This window comes from Gekko japonicus, unplaced genomic scaffold (assembly GCF_001447785.1).
Source record: "Gekko japonicus isolate JY-2015 unplaced genomic scaffold, Gekko_japonicus_V1.1 scaffold393, whole genome shotgun sequence".
In the NCBI taxonomy this organism is placed as follows: domain Eukaryota; kingdom Metazoa; phylum Chordata; class Lepidosauria; order Squamata; family Gekkonidae; genus Gekko; species Gekko japonicus.
This window is the reverse complement of record NW_015177017.1, coordinates 347,701-367,921: the sequence shown is the minus strand read 5'-3', so window position 1 is coordinate 367,921 and position 20,221 is coordinate 347,701.

Here is a 20,221-nt window from a genome sequence, read left to right as displayed (position 1 = left end):
CCAATGTTGAATCAGGCCAATGGCCCATCCAGTCCAACACTCTGTGTCACCAGAAATACCAGGTGCCATCGGGAGGTCCAGCAGTGGGGCCAGGACACTAGAAGCCCTCCCACTGTTGCCCCCCCCCAGCACCGAGAACACAGAGCATCCCTTGCCCCAGACTGAGAGTTCCTATCTGTACCTTGTGGCTAATAGCCACTGAAGGACCTCTGCTCCATATGTTTATCCAATTCTTTCTTGAAGTCGTCCATGCTTGTAGCCGCCACCACCTCCTGTGACGTGGTATTATCTTGTCTCCAGTTACCCTGTGACTTATTCACTATGTTTTCCTTACCAATTACCTTTCTTTAATGCATTCCAGCACTTGGTTACTAAGGCACCCTAACCCTGAAGATAGCAGGCACTGACTCATGGCAGGCAACTGTTCTTGGTTCATGTCTTCATCGTCTAACCTCCAAATCTTATCTTTGAGGCTAGGCTCAGAACATTCTTAACGTGATGTCTCCTAAATGATGTTAGTATCATTTATGACAGTAGCAGAATTCAGGCAGAGATCAGGAATTTGGAACATACAAAGGTTTTGTGTTTCAGGGCACACAAGATGGAGATGGAGTCGTTCTTGGTTCATTTCTTCATCAAACCTAATACATTACAGATAATATTTTTAAATAACTAACAGAGATTTACAAACCGAAGACACGCAACTCGGGGCAAATTGAGCATAGTAAAAGTATTTTCCAGGAGCCAGATAATATTCTGTATGGCCAAGGCACCGGCCTTTCCTCCCCAGCCTCTGTGTAAACTTCCCTCCTTGTCCCTGGTCCTCTCTCCTGTGTAGTCACTTGGCTCATCTTCTCCCTCTCCTATTTAGCCCAACTAATTTGACTCTGGGAGCAACTTGGGTGTGTGTGTGTTTAACCTTTGTTTCCCACCCACCCCCAGGCTTCCCGGTGAGTCCTCTCACCTCCGCATCTTCTCATCCTTGGCAGGGGAAGAGGGCAGATGGCTTCACTGGGGGGGGGCATGGCTTTGCCCGAGGGCCAGCAGTTGCCGACTCCCACCGTCCACCTACTCCCATTCCCTTTCAGAGGCTCGCGGCTGACTCCCACTTCGCACAACTCCGACCGCCTTCTGTGAACCTTCCCCGTCTCTGCGCCTCACCCGCACCTCCGGCTCTGTCGCTGCCCTGTCTCCCTCCCACGCACAGGTATTGGATCCTGCTTCCTCCCCCCCCCCTCTTTGCAAATGCTAAATTCTGTCACGCGGCCCCAGTTGTCAGTCTGACTCAGCCGTGATATCTCTGTCATTGTGTGCTTCTCTCCCCCCCCCCCCCGCCCCCTGTTGCCGTGTCCCTGACATTGGGTCGCTCTTTGCTTTTGTGTAACCGTCTGATTCAGGATCACTTCGTGTCCCTGCACCCAGCCTCCCTCTCTGGGTGCCACTTTGGTGTAGTGGTTACGTGCGCGGACTCTAATCTGGGAGAACCGGGTTTGATTCCCCACTCCTCCACTTGCAGCTGCTGGATGACCTTGGGCAAGCCACAGTTCTGTCGGAGCTGTTCCCTCCAGATCTTTTCTGTACAGAGCTCTCTCAGCCTCACCTACCTCACAGGGCATCTGTTGTGGGGAGGGGAAGGGAAATGAGTTTGTAAGCCACTCTGAGTGAAGGGCGGGGGATAAATCTAGTCTCCTTCTGAGGCGGAGGACATCTTGCTGGGTGATTCCCACCGTCCAATCAGGGAGGCAGGAACTTTTCTTTTTTAACTTCCTGTCTCTTGCCTGTGGGAGTCGCACCTTTCTGCTTTAAGAGGCCCCCTGATTGGTCCTGCTTTTGCCACCTGAGCCTCTCTGAACGTCCAACGTTTTCTGCTTCCACAGCCCTTTTGTATGTGTACGCCTCCTTCTCCTCCTCCCCTCACACAGATCTCCAGCTCCTCCTCATCGAACCCCCTCAATCTGACACCGCTTTCCATCCCTGAATCCACTGCGCCTCCCTGACCCAACCCCCGCCTCTCCTCAACCCTCCTCTGCTCTCGCATCCCAAATATGTCAAGATGGGCAGCCGTGTTAGTCTGTCTGTAGTGATAGAAAAGAGTAAGAGTACAGGAGCACCTTAAAGACTAACAAAATCTGTGGCAGGGGAGGAGCTTTCGTGAGTCACTGCTCGCTTCTGCAGATACCCGAAGAGGTGAGCAGTGACTCACGGGGGCTCGCGCCCTGCCACGAATTCTGTTCATCCCAAATATAGTCCTTCTTCACACCCTGTGTCCTCTTTCACACCAACCTCTAACTTTGCCGTATTTTGTAAATTGGTTCCTGTACTTCCTTTACTGGCTTCTCATCCTCTGCCTGCTTCCCTCCCCAAACACCTGTGCTTTCATAGCCGACTTCAGGCAACGTACATCTGACTCTTTCGCACCGGTGACATTCTGACCCTTTTTATCTCGAGCATCCCTGATCCAGCCCCGACCTGGATAGACCAGGCAAGCCCGATCTCATTAGATCTAGGAAGCTAAGCAAGTACTTGGCATGGGGGAGACCTTCTTGGAATACCAGCAGTCGGGAGTTGGGGGCAGGCTTTATTCAGCCACCTCTCTAAATATCCTCCAGCCCCCCAGTAGGGGTCAGTCACCAGAGGTCGCCATGACTTCCAGGTGCACACACTCTCACACACACGCACTTATGAAAAATACAAACCCCCCCCCAAAGCATCCTTTGACCAGTTTTAGGATCCCAGCTTCTGATTTTGTGGATCAAAAACTGGCTAATTAATAGGAAACAGAGAGTGAGTATAAATGGGCAGTTTTCTCAGTGGAGGGTGGTAAGCAGTGGGGTACCGCAGGGATCAGTACTGGGTCTGATGCTTTTTAACTTTTTCATTAATGATTTGGAGTTGAGTAAGCACTGAAGTAGCTAAATCTGCGGATGACAAGAAATTGTTCAGGGAGGTGAAAACCGGGGAGGATTATGAGGCACTCCAAAGGGATCTGTTGAGGATGGGCGAGTGGGTGTCAACGTGGCAAATGGGGTTCAGTGTGGCCAAGTGCAAAGTGATGCACGTTGGGGTGCTGCAGTTGACTAATTCCCGCACTGAGCAAGGGGGTTGGAGTAGGTGACCTCTAGGATACCTTCTTACTCTGTGTCAAGAAACCGGCCTCCTTTAAGAGAGTTTTCCTGCCTAAGTGTTAGCTTTCTTGACTATGGAAGTCATCCCCCCCCCCCACCTGCCGGCTTGTTCTCTGCATTGTTGCTTAGGCTGGCAGAAGTGATTAACTTGCAGCAGCTGAGAACTGTAATCTCAAATGGTTGCCTGAGAACCTTCAGCCCCACCAGAGAAAATTTTGCCACACAAGCCACAAAATCCTGGCTACGGGCCTGGTTCTGCCTCATGGGGTTTTCAAGGCAAGAGACGAGCAGAGGTGGTTTGCCATTGCCTTCCTTTGCTTAGCAACCCCGTCTCCTGCGCAGGTACTAACCAGGGATGACCCTGCTTGGCTTCCATGCTCCGGTAAGCTCAAGCTAGTCTAGACCCGGGGTGTCAGTCATGCGGCCCGGGGGCCAGATCAGGCCCCCCGGAGGGCTTCTATCAGGCCCACAGTGGCACTGGCTGTCTTCTGCTTCTTCTTCCAGTTCTGCTGCTGCTGCGTCATCGTAGGTTTGCAGCTTACAGATACACACCTGAATGGCACACTCAGGATTGCAACAGCAGAGACATTTCGATGCAATAATCCAGAGCAAGAGGTGTCAGTTATCAGACACTGTTAAATAAAGAAAATATTGCAAGGGTGCTAATGTTTTAAGCATGCTTTTATTTTAAGTTAAAAAAACCCCTTTGTGTTTGTGCCCTTTATAAAGTTTATATCTCCGCTACCTGGCATTACATTTTATGACACACACACGGCCCGGCCCAACAAGACCTCATTTATGTTAGATCCGGCCCTCATAACAAATGAGTTCGACACCCCTGATCTAGACCATTCAGGCCACTGTCCATCCCAGATACTCCTCCTCAGTCCTTACAGACTTTGATTGTGGGCAGGCTTTGGTGCGCCGGTCCCTCCCAATGCCATGTATCTTATCTCTTGCCACAGGTGGCCCCAAAGCCACCTTCCTGACTCTTTGTGGTTTCTCACCATAGTCCAACCCCCTGCACTCTGCAGGAGCATAGCCGAAAGGTAGCCCTACAACATACCCGAAAGATGGTCGTCCAGCCTCCGCTTGAAAACTTCCAGCAAAGGAGCATCCACCACCTCCCGAGGCAGACTGTTCCACTGCTCAGCCACTCTTACAGTTAGGACGTTTCTCCTGATATTGAGCCGGTAAGGACTCCCTTGTAATTTCCACCCATTAGATCTAGTCTTGCCATCTGGAGCAAGAGAGAATAGATCTGCTCCATCTTCTACATGACAGCCCTTCAAATACTTGAAGACTGCAATCGTGTCCCCTCTAAGCCTTCTCTTTCCCAGGCTAAACATACCCAACTCTTCCAGCCTTTCCTCGTAAGACTTGGATTCCAACCCTCTCACCATCCTGGTTGCCCTCTTCTGGACACGCTCGAGCTTGCTTGGCAAGTGCAGTCCCCTCCCCACTTCTTTCGCATTCAGAGCTCACCTTCCCACGTGAGTTTCCTGCTGTCCGAGTTCCATTGCAAGCCAAGACTCCACCCCCACCCCCCATACAAAGTTCAGTCTTCACCCAGCCTACTGTATTAGCGGGGATGAGGAGAAACAAAAGATTCTTTAATATGAAGGGAGAGAAAGAGAGGAGGAGCAAGCCTTCCCTCCCCCCCCAATACAAGATTGCCGTTGCAATGCAGAGTTATGTGTAACTGTGTTTTAATTGCACCTTTAACACCGGCAAAGTTTAATTCTGGGCATAAGCTTTCGAGGGTAGGCACACTTAAAGGTGCCACTGGACCCCCAACTTTGTTCCGTTGCTTCAGACCAGCACGGCTACCCACCTGAATCTAATTTATTCGGTGTAGTGGTTAGGAACATTTGGGGAGAGCCAGGTTTGATTCCCCCACTCCTCCACATGCAGCTGCTGGTGTGACCTTGGGTCAGTCACAAGCTGTTTCAGAGCTGTTCTCTCACGGGGCAGTTCTCTCTGAGCTCTCTCTGCCCCACCTACCTCACAGGGTGTCTGTTGTGGGGAGGGGAAGGGAAAAGAGATTTTCAGCCGCTCTGAGACTCCTTTGGGTAGTGAAGGGCAGGGTATAAATCCAGTCTCCTCCTCCTCTTCTTCCTCTTCCTCCTCCTCCTCCTCCTCCTCTTCTTCTTCTCTTCCTTGCTGATCCTAGTGAGGGTGGAAAGGCGGGATATAAATTTTGTAAAATAAGCATGAAGAAATAACTTGTGCCTCGACTTCATCTGCCAGGAGGGAAGGCTAAAAGGGGCTCTGATCTCTTTATTTTCAGTATTATAGATGAGAAAGATCTCTCCCCCCCCCCCTTGTGCTTCTCTCTTCCTGCAGAAACAAAGCGGAACATGGGAGGTTATGGCGAGGCCAACCAGCTGCCCTGGCAAGTGGGGAGAACTCTGGACTGACTTCGTGGCTTGCTCGGCGCGCCATTCCTATTCCAGCCTCTCTGCGGACTAACCTTTGGGGAAGCTCTCTTTAGAACGTGCTCCGCTCCTCTTTCATCAGGCAGCTGCTGCTCGGCAAAACACACAGAGAGAGAGAGAGAGAGATAGCAAGAAGGCAGTGGCTTCGACAAACAACCGTCTGCCTCACCAGCCCTCCCCAAGAGCAGCCCTGTCCCTTTAATAATTCCCTGTCGAGGGATTGCTTTCAATCCTCTTGGGCTTAATACAAGTGAGGATCAGAGAGACATTAAAGGCCATAAGGCTGGGTGGATGAAATAAAAATGAAAGTGATGGCTGTTTGGGTAACCGCGTGAGCCCTGGAAGCTGGGTTCCCCCCCCCGCCTTCTTCTCCTCTCTAGTTCACAGAAGACCTTTCGCGTGTGTCCAGGGTTGTATCTAACTGGCAAAAGTCACCCACGATTGCAGCAAGAAAGTCCCCCCCGTGGAACGGGTTTTGTCTTCCTCCGAAATTCACTCGGATCCTTTGGGAACTGGTTTTCAGTATGCGTCGAAGCGGATTATTAGGACTGCCAAGAGTTGGATTGTGCCTTAATTGTATTTCCTAGATTCACTTCACTTCTCAAAATAAAAGCCCTTTGCCGTCACGAGAGGGATTCTTATACAAATTTGTAGGCTGACGAATGTTTTCTTTTGTGTATTTTTATAGCTCGGGAAATATTTTACAGATCTTTTGACAGCCGATCCTGCAAAAATTCTTAACTTTTCTTCTTCTTCATGTTCCACGAGTGTTGTTGGAAAGTTTTTTTTTTTTAAACTGGGGAAGACAGTAGGCGTCGCCGTGGAAAATGAAGACACCGAGAGCTCTGTTTCTAGGCTGAACTGTGTTAAGTGTGTCGAGTCGGATGACAGATTTCTGACCTCGCAAAGCAATCCCAGCGGGGGGCTCTGTTGATACCGGTAAATAAGCACTTTTCATCCAACGCCTGAAATAACAGCAGGATTTTTTTTTGGAATGCCGGTCAAGAAGAAAGGTGGGCTTTGAAGCTTCCTATCACGTTGTTGTTGTTGTTGTTTTTGTCTGTCTCTCTCATAAAACTGGATTTCCATACGTGCAATTTTATATTAAAAGCCTTTTAAAAGGGAGAATGATATCGTTGGCTTGTTTTTCTGTGGAGAGGAGAGAGAGAAAAGCCGAAGGTGTTGCCGGTTTGCATGTGAAAAGAGATGCCCGTTTCGACTGGAATTGCCTTAGCATGTGGCAGGTCACACTTTTGTCTCAAATGTTGGGTTGCCCAGAAGTTGGTTCTTGGGATAACGATGGAGGCCGGGGGGTGGAGAGCTGCAGTTATCTTATGCATACAATAAGTCCGACATTAAAAAAAAGAAGAAGAGTACAGTCTTGGTAGTTATTGCAGTGTTGGCATCTTGAAAGTAAAACTCAATCCTTAACAAAATTGAACATTAGTGTTCAGTTGTCAAAGTCAATGGGTTACAGCAATCGTCTTAAGAAACGAAGCCTTTCAGAGTTGTTACTTTGCTGTTATCTTAGGTACGTCTGTAAAAAGTGTGTTATTTGGTCACCAGATAGCGGTCTTTTGGCTACCTAGATAAATGGAAACCATGACCATGTTTCCAGGGTCCCCCCCCCCCCCCACACCCACACCCCGCTTAATAAAACTGCTTACAAAAGCAAAACAGATCTAAATAACCTCTCTTCGCTTCCTCTGGAGTTGGGAATCTTACCTAGCTGTAATTTAAAGGATAGCTCTGTTTCCCCCTCTGTCTTAATGTAGAGGGGGAAACGGGTGTGTTAGTGAAATGCTAATTGATAAGGTGGGAGAGTGGTGTTGAGAAAAGATTTATATTACTGCAGTGGAGGGGGGGGGTTGAGGAACATCTGCCCCTGGACAGATTGTCCGCCCCCCCCCCCCGAATCCCTGGCATTAAAGACCAGGGCACCCTTCCATGAAGTGTAGGTCAGATTTTTGCTGTCCCTACAATAGTGTCCCCAGTACATTACTTTTTTCCTCACAGAAATAGACGGGCAACCAGTGTTCCCTCTAAGCTGAGTTAGTGTGAGCTAGCTCACAGTTTTTTAGCCTCCGGCTCACACATTTTTGTCTTGGCTCAGGAAGGACGGCTCCAGAGCAAACTAATATATGCAGTAGCCAAATGGCCCGCTCACAACTTTATCGCCAGTAGCTCACAAAGTAGAATTTTTGCTCACAGGACTACACAGCTTGGAGGGAACATTGACGGCAACCACTCATTTGTGTGGGAGCAGTAGAAGAGTGCCCTCAGAACAATGCTGGGACGGGGGGGGGGAATAGGTCTGTATCTCCCCCCTCTTCCCCTTGACCCCCCAGTCATTGAAGATCAAGCCTGGTCCTGTCGGCATAGCTCTGGGTTCTGCTGCTTGGCCGCACTGCAGCGACAACTGGTTCTTTTTTTGTAGTAGTAGTAGTTCTTTTGGGGTTGTCCCTTCGGGAAGGGTAGCCAGCGTCAATGGAGGAGAAACATTGTGGGGGAAGCGGGAGCAACTGATGCCGTGGCTTACCAGGATGTGCGATGATGTATCCGTCGCTTTCCCCACCCACCCCTTCACTAATCATATTTACATTTCCAGAAGAGTGAATTCAAAATCAGGTGGGTTAGGAGCACTAGGCTGAGTGACACGGAGGGCCACAGCTCAGCAATAGGCTACGGTTTGTGCGGAAAGGGTCCTGGGTTCAACCTCTGACCCCAGGGCTGAGAGCGACCTCTTGTCTGAGATCCCAGGGAGCTGCTGGTGACAGAAAGGGCCCTCAAGTCACAGCCAACTCATGGCAACTCATAGGGGCTTTCAGGGCAGGAGATGTTGGCCATTGCCGGCCTCTGCATAGCAACCCTGGACTTCCCCGCTGGTCTCCCATCCAAGGACTAACCAGGGCCGACCCTGCTTAGCTTCTGGGGTATGGCAAGATGGGGCTAGCCTCAGCCATCCAGGTCAGGTTCATTCATTCATTTATACGTTGATATCCCACTTTTCCTTGTGGCTTAAGAACATAATAACATAAGAGATGCCGATGTTGGATCAGGCCAAAGGCCCATCCAGTCCAACACTCTGTATCACACAGTGGCCAGAAATACCAGTGCCATCAGGAGGTCCACCAGTGGGGCCAGGACATTAGAAGCCCTCCCACTGTTGACCCCCCCAAGCACCAGCAGCTTACAGTAATAGAGACATTTAAAAACAACCAGCTCCAAATCTCTCCCTCTTTGCCCCCCTTAAAGATGCCTGCCAGTTAGACCCCCCTCAAAAGCTCTGGCAGTACCTACTGAAAATAAGATAACTTTAACTAATGTTTAATTGCTATGGTGTTTTTATGAATGACCTTAACTGTATTTATATATGTACTTTTATGTAAGCCGCCCTGAGCCTGCCTTGGCGGGGGGGACGGGGGTACAAACTGAACGACCAAATAGATAAATAATAATTGACCCAAGGTCACCCAGCAGGTTGCCAGGGCAAAGCGGGGATTCAAACCTGGGCTTCTCAGATCCAAGTCCAACACTTTAACCACTGCACCACCAGTTGTGGCAGAAGCACACAGTCTTCTGTTCTGTGCGTAAGGTTTTGGTCTCCCACTGACACTTTTGCGGCTTGTAATACTGACATATAAGTTTAATGTGAGCAGGCAGCTGCCTACTGTTAATGTATACAGTCTGACTCAAAGATTCTGATCCATGCCAATAAAGGTTTTGAATTGAAATTGACTCAAAGAAGAATTTTGAATACAGATCAGTGTTTCAGGCTCGATACACTGTCCTAAATTCACAAGCCACAGTTTGTTATGAAGCCCTGCCCCTCCGCAGGGATGGCGCCCATCCTCCTGGGATGCAGGAGGGAGGCAAGAAGCAGACAAACTGGAGTTTGTGCATACCCTGGAATGTATTCCTTACATCGGGTAGACCAGACAAAGTTTGTTGCACAAACCGTGGTTTAAACAAACCAAGGTTTATTGTGCTGTCTGAATGTCAAGTGTCGATTAAATTGTTCCTTTCCTTAAACAGAGGGAGCAAAGTTCCTGGGGTTTCACCGCACCAACTAGCTTGTCCACAGAAGAATCCCCCCCCCCCAAAAAAATATCGAGCATAATAAATTTGTAGGCACACATGGAAGCTACCTAAGATCAACAGTCTGCAAACAAAGACACTTCAAAGGGAAATTACAACCCAACATTTCTGAACTTGAATTTATTCAGAAGTTTAGAACAATTGACCGCCCCCCCCAAAGGGCTGAATAGGGACCAGTGTTCCCTCTAAGCTGAGTTAGTGTGAGCTAGCTCACAGTTTTTTAGCCTCCAGCTCACACATTTTTGTCTTAGCTCAGGAAGGAGGGCTCCAGAGCAAACTAATTTATGCAGTAGACAAATCGCTCGCTCACACCTTTTAATGCCAATAGCTCACAAAGTAGAATTTTTCCTCAAACGATTCCGCAGCTTCGAGGGAGCATTGATAGGGACACAGGATTCTCATCTCACTACAGATGCTAATTTTCTGCCCCAAACTCTTCCTCTCTAATCAAGCTGATTACAATGTGCCTTGTACCTCTGCATCCTTTATGAGCCTTCTTTACAACAGCCCTCCCACCTTCTGGGTGGGATAAGAAGACTCAGATCTCCATTCCTACTCCTGTCCAGTGTCCCCTCTAAGCTGAGTTAGTGTGAGCCAGCTCACAGTTTTTTAGCCTCCGGCGCACACATTTTTGTCTCAGCTCAGGGAGGATGGGGCTCCAGAGCAAACTAATTTATGCAGTGGCCAAATTGCTCGCTCACGACTTTAATGCCAGCGGCTCACCAAGTAGAATTTTTGCCCACAAGACTCCACAGCTTAGAGGGAACATTGCTCCTGTCTAACAAAGAGAGCTGAAAAACCTTGTTGGTCTCTAAGGTGTGACTGGATTAGAATCTAACTGTTCCACTGCAGACCAACACGGCTACCCTCTAAAACTAGAGTTTTGCTTGCTGATTGGGGTTACCAGGTCTTACGGGACTGCTACCGGGGATGGGGTCCAGTCTTGTTTCGGGAATCACAGTGACCTCATTGGGCAGGACGCTCTAGCATTTGGGCAGAAAAACTCTATGGTCACCATAGAGTTTTAACCCAAATGCTAGAGTGCCCCCAGTGCAATGGTGCCCAGCATGATGATGTCACTTCCGGGTGACGTCATTGGGCAGGACGCTCTAGCATTTGGGCAGAAAAACTCTATGGTCACCATAGAGTTTTTACCCAAATGCTAGAGTGCCCCCAGTGCAATGTGCCCAGCATGATGATGTCACCTTCTTCATAGCCTCCATGCATCTAATGAAGAGAGCTGTGTTTCTTGACAGCTTATGCTACTGTTAAATAGTGGGCTCCATGGATGAACGGACCCCAAATACAGTGATCAGCTCTACTTTATTAGTGATTTCAGCAAGGAGAAGGAAGACAAAAATCCCAGGCAGAAGCCTGGTTTTTAAGCATGCACAAACCACACCCCAAACATACCCCACTCCCAACGATAGGCTATTTACATTTTTACATAACATTGTTTCTCTATCGATCCATTCTAGGATCCTAGCCAACTATTGTTTGTGGACGCAAGCTCAACCCGACCCCAGGTCTAGTTTAGGGGTTGATTTATCCTTAGTACACAACAGCTACGATAAAGTTGTTAGTCTTAAAGGTGCTGCTGGGCTTTTGACTATTTTGCAGCAACAGACTAGCCCGGCTAAACTCCTCTGGATCTAGCACATTTTTATCCCACCGTTCCTTCAAGGAGTTCAGGGCAGCATAAAGACTTCATCCATCCCCTTTTATCTTCACAACAACCCTGTGAGGGAGGCTAGGCTGACAAGAGAGAGAGTGACTGGCTCCAGGTCCTCCACTGAGCATCCTGGCCGAGTGGAGACCCTTAGTCCAAGATTCTAATCCCGACACCCGGGTGTGACCTGGAGGCTGGCAGTCCTTAGACCTCCTGCCTACAGCTTGCAGGTACAAGGGAAAAAAATTCTCAGTGCCAGCAGGTGGAATAGTATTTGTCAGGGATTTCTTTGTAGAAAAAGCCCAGCAGGATCTCATTAGCATATTAGGCCACACCCCTAGTAGCACAGTTCATTAGCGTATCAGGGCCCCCCCCCCATGCCTTCCATTGGCTTGCCGGGGCGCCCCGTGGCTGCAGAGAGCCTGGGCAAGCTGGCCCTTGGACAGGCTGGGGAAGGCATAGGGAGGCCCCCCTGACCCGCTCACCTTGGAGTCGTGGGGGGGGGGGGATCGCTCTCCAGGCCTTCCCTTTGTAGCCAGGCACTCAGAGGTTTTGGCTGTAGTGGGCGTGGCCAACTCTGAAGCCAGCCGGAACTCCATCCCTGTGTGTTCCTGCCCCCAAATAGCCCTGGCCTTTGTGTAAACGGATTGTTTTGCTTCCCTTTTAAAGCAACAAGTGGAAGACGCTTTTGTAGAACATCAGTTTGAATCATAGTTCCTTTAAGTTAATGTATTTCGAAGCAGATGTTGCTTTACAATTAATCAAACGTCGGCCGAATCTGTCAACTTTTTTTGGGTTTTTTTAAAATTTAGGTCTGACAAGGCAGATATGTACCAGGCTGCCAGATGGGAAACATCAGGGGGTCCAGAACAGTTCTGAAAGAGAATGGGTTTTGGCTTCATAACAGGCATTTTCCTCTCCCACGCACCCTGCTCTCTGTAGTAATCCCTTCTCTGATCATGGCTTTGGGGTAATGTCACAGATTGAATATGTGGCGGTGGATCCGAAGTGGATGTTGCGCGTTGCCGGCCGTGTCTTAATTTTACGGGAGGTCACGTGAAAGTGTCTTAAGCTTTTCAGAGCCTGTGCCCGCTACTGTGTAATTCACGTTCGGAAGGGATTATGAATGACTGCGCTGAAAACCGGGGTTTATCGTTTGGTCTGCAGAATAATTGGATAAGTACAAAGCACTTCGCCACAATGATGCCTTTTGTCATTGTGCTGGGAAAATGCGACCCCGCTTAGATGGTGTTGAGCGAGTTCAACAGGAAGTGACATCATCGTTGTGGTGTTGTAGAGCCACTGAGTGTGCCACAAAGAAGGAGGGGTGGAAGAAATTTGGGATAGGTCTATGGAACAGCATGTTTACTTGGAAGTATGAACTGTTGCCCTGAGCTGGATAGTCCAAGCAAGTCTGATCTCATCAGATCTCGGAGGCTAAGCAGGGTTGGCCCTGGTCAGGTTGGTGTACTGGTGCACGGACTCTAATCTGGGAGAACTGGCTTTGATTCCCCACTCCTTCACATGCAGCTGCTGGGTGACCATGGGTCAGCCACAGTTCTCGCAGAGCTGTTCTCTCGAGCAGTTCTGTGGGAGTTCTCAGCCCCACCTACCTCACAGGGAGGTAATAGAAGAAGAAGAGATTGGATTTATATCCCGCCCTTCACTTGGACTCTCAGAGCGGATTACAAACTCCTTTCCCTTCCCCTCCCCGCAACAGACACCCTGTGAGGTGGGTGGGGCTGAGAGAACTCTGACACAAACTGCTCTTTTTCAAGGACAGCTGTGCCAGAGCTTGTGACTGACCCAAGGTCACATCAGCAGGTGCAAGTGGAGGAGTGGGGACTCAAACCCGGTTCTCCCAGATTAGAGTCCGCACACTTAACCACTACACCAAACTGGCTCTCCTCCCTCTAATAATCTTCTCTCTAAGCTGTGGAGTCCTGTGAACAAAAATTCTACTTTGTGAGCTACTGGCATTAAAGTTGTGAACAGGTGATTTGGCTACTGCACAAATTAGTGCTCTCTGGAGCCGTCCTTCCTGAGCTAAGACAAAAATCTGTGAGCCGGAGGCTACAAAACTGTGAGCTAACTCACACTAACTCAGCTTAGAGGGAACGCCAGTTAACAACCCCCACGGAGTTGCCATAAATCAGCTGTGACTTGATTGCAAAAGAAAAAAAGAAGGGCTATTGATTTCAGTGGGACGTACTTCCTGGTAAGGGCGCATAGAATTCTTCAGATACCTAAGCAGGCTACTAACTGGGGCCGACCCTGCTTAGCTTCCAAGATCTGATGAGATCAGGCTAGCCTGGGTTATTCAGGTCAGGGGCAGGATAAATCATTGCAATCACCCTCAGCCCCTCAAGAACTGTGTTTTTGAGGGTGTGGAGCCTGTATGACCAGGTGGCAAAGACCTGGTCCTGCAACTTTGCTCCAGTTATAGTTCCTATGCCTGTGAACACACAAAGCAATCTTTTTCCAAGTCAGACCATTGCTTTATCCAGGTCAGCACTGTCCGACTGGCAGAAGCTCTCCAGAGAGAGATGTTGGGGATTGAACCTGGGATCTCCTGAAGGCAAAGCAGGTCCTCTTCCACTGAGCCATGATCTGCAGGGGCGGATGAAGGCTCACTGGTGCCCTAAGCACTGACCAATCTTGGTGCCCCCCCTCCTTTCCACACTGACCCCGGTCCATTTTAGTTCTTGACCTGTCTGACCAGATATACAATGCAGGTTGCAGCAAGGCAAAAATGTATTCATATGATAATAACACAATATACTGTACAAACTAAGCTTTTCACCCGTTCCCCAACTTTGTGGTGCCCCCTTTGGCCCTGGTGCCCCGAGCACGTGCTTAGTCTGCTTAATGGTTAATCTGCCCCTGATGATCTGTCCCTTCTAGTTCTGTGAAATGGGCTAGGGTTCTCTAACAGAGAATCAGCTTCATCTTCCACTTTCCCAGTTACAAAAATGTTGCGGTTTGATTGTTGGGAACATGGGGTAATCCCACGACAAAGTACAGCTGACCTGAGGATTCTGAGAAACAGTTAATATAATATATTACTGAGTACTATAATATAAATAGATTGCACAAAAAAAAACCCCAGAAAGGCCTGAGGGGAAACAAAACATGCTACCTGTAATTGCTGTGTTTATGAAGGTATGGCTTCTCCTTCACTGGATGTTCTCAGGGGGAAATTAGATGGGCTGCCAGAGTGGTTTTCAGTGCTGGAGAGGATTCAGTGATTGGGATGACCTTTTGAATGCCTACAAATTGATAAATCTGTCCTAGAACGAGGTTGATTTGTGGCCTGTGTAGCTCTGTCTGATCGGTCCTGTCTGGTAGCACCTCTCCAGCGGCTTTCCTAGCCCTGTTACTTGAGAGGACGCTTAACTGGAGATGCCAGAAATTCAGCATAGGAACTTTGGCTTGCTCAGCGTGTGTGTGCGCGCAGTGGTGACTGTAGGACATAAGTATAGTGTCCAGATCACGCAAAAGTGACAGTATCGCTTTTTATGCCCTGGCCCCTGCCTGGTGGAACGCTCTGCCGGAAAAAATCCATGCCCTGCGGGAGCTGTTACCATTCCGCGGGGCGTGGCAAGGCAGAGGACAGGAGCTGGAAATAGAGATGGGAGCTCACTCCATCATGCGGCACCTGGGTCTCGAACTGCTGAACTACTGACCTTCCACAGCCTGCAGTTCAGTGTCTTAACCACTCGAGCCACCAGCCACCGCAGCTTTGTACTGTAAACACTTTCAAACTACAACATCATGTTTAAAGCTTGAGCAAACCTCCCCACCACCCCTAAAATAGAATAAAACAGTGGCTCCCTGGGATGTGACATTTGGAGAATCTGAATCCAGTAGATGAAACTGGGAATGATATAGAGTTGCGTTGGCTGTCGGGCCCGAGAGGCACCTCTGGGGCATCTTTAGCTCATCTGCCATGTAATACAATGATGGGTTTTTAAAGACCTGGCTCTGGCTCCCATCCAAGCCTCTGAGTTGAACGGAGCTCTTCTGCTTGGGCAAAAGAGGAAGGGAGTATAGTGTGTATGGGGACGTCGAGCGAGCTCCGAGTGGATTACAAATGCACATATCTTTTTAAAGCTTAAGAACAGCTGCATTTGCAACCAGCTGTGCCCTATAAATAGCTGAGGAAGCACGACCTATTCCCCCCCCCCCCCCCCGAAGATGCCCTTGCAAGCTCAGAGGCTGGTAAATAAATGAGAGGGGCGTCAAGTCAGGCCAGACAACGGGTTGATCCCAAAGTTGTGAGGGGCCGTGGTTCAGTGGAAGGGCCTCTACTTTGTATGCACAGGGTCCCAGGTTCAATCCTAGCATCTTATGAACACATGAAGCTGCCTTATATTCAATGCTCCCCCTAAGCTGTGGAGTCTTGTGAGCAAAAATTCTACTTTGTGAGCGACTGGCATTAAAGTTGTGAGCGAGCCATTTGGCTGCTGCTTAAATTAGTTTGCTCTGGAGCCACATCCTTCCTGAGCCGAGACAGCAATGTGTCAGCCGGAGGCTAAAAAACTGTGAGCTAGCTCACACTAACTCAGTTTAGAGGGAACACTGCTGTGGCTGTCTCCAGGAAGCAGGGGAAACTGGCGGACACCCTCCCTCCCCACTCATACAACTGAAACAGAAGCACATTCATTCGAATCTGCGGCCCATATCTTTTTGAAAATAAGAACAAAAGTGTATTGGAAGAAACACCGGGGGAAGCTTTTGCGGAGCCACAACAGAGCGCCACAAGTTTAGGTGGCGCACTGGAGGACGGCACGAGGTTTCCCTTGAAACATAAAAGCAGAATTGTTGTTTCAGATCAGATCATCCCTTGGGGGGAGGCTGCGTCCAATTTCAGACGTCACCTCCAGATGGCAAAACAATCTCCCCAAACAGCTGGAGCAAAAGGGGGTGGGAGAGGAAGGTCGCTTTCAGTCTTTTGGTTGTTTACGCAGGAAAACTGCTACCGAAATCCATGTCAGTCTCGTGCAGGGATGGATTTAAGCTCATGGTATTAGTTGGTGTGTTTGGGCCGCGGTGGCTCAGAGGTTAAGGCGCTGAGCTGCAGACCAGAAGGTCTGTAGTTCGACGGTTCGGGACCCTGGTGCCGTGTGACGGTGTGAGCTCCCGTCTCTGGCCCCAGCTCCTGCCAACCTAGCAGTTCCAAAGCAAGACACTGCAAGTCGATAAATAGGTACCGCTTCGGTGGGAAGGGAACAGCATTCCGTGCACCTCGGCGTTTAGTCATGCCGGCCACATGACCACAGAAATGTCTTCGGACAGCGCTGGCTCTTCGGCTCGAAAACAGCGATGAGCACTGCCCCCTAGAGTCAGATTCGACTGGCTTTCAAGCAAGGGAAACCTTTATCTTTATTAGTTGGTGTGTTGGTGTGTTATCAACCAGGTAGTATTTCTGTAAAACAAAAGTTCTCTCAGAGAACCAGACCTGGGATCTGAAATCCCCAGTCCGATCCAGATGTTGCTGCCAGATCCTTCTGCAGTTTGGAGCTACTAAATCTCAATCTCACACTCCATCACTGACAGTCACCCACCGGATTCCTTCATGGTTAGGGGTTGCCGGCTCTGGGTTGGGAGTTATCTCGAGATTTGGGGGGTGGAGCCTGGGAAGGGCGGGGTTTGGGGAGGGGAGGGACCTCAGCAGCATGTGATGCCATAGAGCCCGCCCTCCAAAGCAGCCATTTAATCCCAGGGAAATTATCTTGGTCATTTGGAGATTAACTGGAATAGTGGGAAACTTCCAGGTGCCACCTGGATGTTGGCAACCCTCTCCACGGCTCTCCCCTCATTTGCTAGGTTTTCCTCCTGGCTCTTCCCCATCTAACTTTGCTTGCCCTTACAGGTCCACCCACCAGTCCTGCAGCTACTTTGGCAGCCTTCTGCTGGGAAAGCGGCCTACATAGGTGCAAAGACTAGCTCAGATGGCTCAGGCTAGCCGGATCTCGTCAGATCTCAGAAGCTAAGCAAGGTTACATAAGAACAGGAGAGAAGCCAATGTTGGATCAGGCCAATGTCCCATCCAGTCCAACACTCTGTCACACAGTGCCCAAAAATACCAGGAGCCATCAGGAGGTCCGACAGTGGGGGGGGGCCAGGACACTAGAAGCCCTCCCACTGTTGCCCCACCAAGCACCAAGAGGACAGAGCATTACCTGTCCCAGACCGAGAGTCCCTATTTATACCTTGTGGCTAAGAGCCACTGATGGACCTCTGCTCCATATGCTTATCCAATTCCCTCTTGAAGCCATCCATGCTTGTAGCCGCCACCACCTCCATGTGTTAATCACTCTTTGGGTGAGGAAGTACTTCCTTTTGTCTGTTCTAACCCGACCGCTCAGCAATTTCGTTGAGTGCCGACGAGTTCTTGTATTGTGAGAAAGGGAGAAAAGTACTTCTTTCTCGACCTGCTCTATCCCATGCATAATCGTATAAACCTCAATCATGTCCCCCCCCTGCCGTCGTTTCTCCAAGCGAAAGAGCCCCAAGCGCCTTAACCTTTCTTCACAATGGATATGAAGGTTGGCCATGGTTGGTGTTTGGATGGGAGACCATCGAGAAAGTCCAGGGTTGCTATGGCAGAGGAAGACAATGGCAAAGCACCTCTGAATTTCTCTTGCCTTGAAAACCCTATGGGGTCGCCATAAAATCAGTTGCTGCTTGAGAGCGCTTTCCACCAGTGTCTGACTCAGGTAGCAGAGGTCATTTTGGGGGGGGATCGCGGGGGATCGCAGTTCCCCCGGGTGAGGTACGGGGGGCGGGGCACATGACGAAGCCCCGCCCCCTGCTTCCGGCCGCCCCGCTTCCGGCCCTCATTCAGCCAGGAGGAGGCAGGAGAAGAGGGAGGGTAAGTTGCTTCCTCCCTGCCTCTCCCCACCCCTGCCTGCCTGGGGCCAGGGAGGGCCTTCGCGGGGCTTCCTTGCACTCCCGCCGGCCTTGCAGGTCCACCGCCGGGCCCCTCATGGGGCTCGGCAGTGGAGCTGCAAGGTCAGCGGCGGCGGCGGCCGGGACCGTTGGGGGCAGGGTGTGTGGCCTTATGACACACTTCCGGTGCTGTCAGGGGGTGTGGCATATGCTAATGAGTTATGCTAATGAGTTCCCCTAGCTCTTTTTCTACGAAACGACCCCTGCTCAGGTAGCAACCTAGTAGCCCAGGCTACCCCAATCCTGATAGATCTTGGAAGCTAAGCAGGGTCAGCCATGGTTAAAACTTGGATGGGAGACCACCAAGGGAGTCCAGGGTTGCTATGGAGAGGCAAACAATGGCAAACCACCTCTGGTTTGCCTTGAAAACCCTCTGGAGTCTCCATAAGTTGGCTGTGACTGGACGGCAGTTTCCACTGGTAGTTTGGTGTGGTGGTTAGGAGCACGGACTCTAATCTGGGAGAACCGAGTTTGATTCCCCACTCCTACACAGGCAGCAGCTGGTGTGACCTTGGGTCAGTTACAAGTTCTTTCAGAGCTGTTCTCTCATGAACAGTCCTCGAGAGAGCTCTCTCAGCCCCACCTACCTCACAGATTGTGGGGAGAGGAAGGGAAGGAGATTGTAAGCTGCTCTGAGACTTTGAGTGAAGGGCAGGGTATAAATCCAATCTCCTCTTCAGTACCGCAAATGCTACTGATATCAGAAGTTGTTTCTCTTGCACCTGCTCTTGTTTCTCAGCGAGTCTGATTGGCCTCTCTTCAGTTAACATGTCTGAGATGCCATTTTTGATCTTACAAAAGGTAGGATTCTGGAGCAGGCCTGAGAACGGCCTGCTATAACCGCAGTTCCTCCTTCTAGCCACCAACCACGGTGGCACACAAGAGCAATCAGTAGTCGGCTCGATGTAAGTGTCTGGAGCTCCTTCTTCAAGCCAGGTGTCTGGGTGATACAAGGACTAACAAGATGGAGCTTGGTTTCTGGAGTGTTTCTTTCTTAAAATGAACATGAAAGACACTGAACTGAGATCGTAGGGAGCCACTGCCAGCCAGAGCGGACAATACCAGCCTGCCTGGCTAGACCAATGGCCTGACTTTGTATTTCACATATTTATATGAGGAAGATGTTAGAAATGTAAACATGCCACATAGGGTTGCCATATCTCCTGCTAGGGCAAGAGGTAGGGTTGCCAACTCCCAGATATTGGCTGGAGATCTCCTGCAATTACAACTGATCTGCAGAGTACAGGGATCTGTTCCCCTGGAGAAAACGGCTGCTTTGTAAGGTGGACTCTATGGCACTGTACCCTGTTATAGTCCTTCTCCTTCCCAAACCCTGCTCTCCTCCGGCTCTACCCCCAAAATCTCTAGGTATTTCCCAACCTGGAGCTGGCAACACTAGCAAGAGGTCTTCCACCAGTACCCCCCATTTCCTGCTGCTTCCCTGTTGGCTGGTGGGAGGAAAAGTAATTTTAAAAATATTGTCATGACTCTTTAAAACCATAGAGTAAAACCATAGACTTTCTGGCAATTCCTAGAATGGCACAGTGTCACTTCCAGGTTTCTGGTGATTAATAGACTGGTCACTTCCGGGTTTTCCCTGGAAGTGAAGTCCCGCCATCATGTTCATGTAGGGTTGCCAAGTCCTATCTTCACCCCCAGCGGGGGACTTTGGGGGGCGTTCCTGGAAGGGGCGGGGCATCCCTGACGTGATGATGTCACATTGGGGACGTCCCCTTGCCCGCCTGCCTGGGGAGCCGGCGTTTCCCCACACGCCTGACCTCCGCGGACCCTCTCCCTCCTAATCTCCATGAATGGCCTAATCTGGAGTTGGCTTTGGGCAAACAGTGTCATTTTGCTGTGGTGACCTCAGCAGGGTATGATGACAGAGTCTACTGTTTTCTCCAGAGGAACTGATCTCTGCTCCCTGAAGAGCAGTT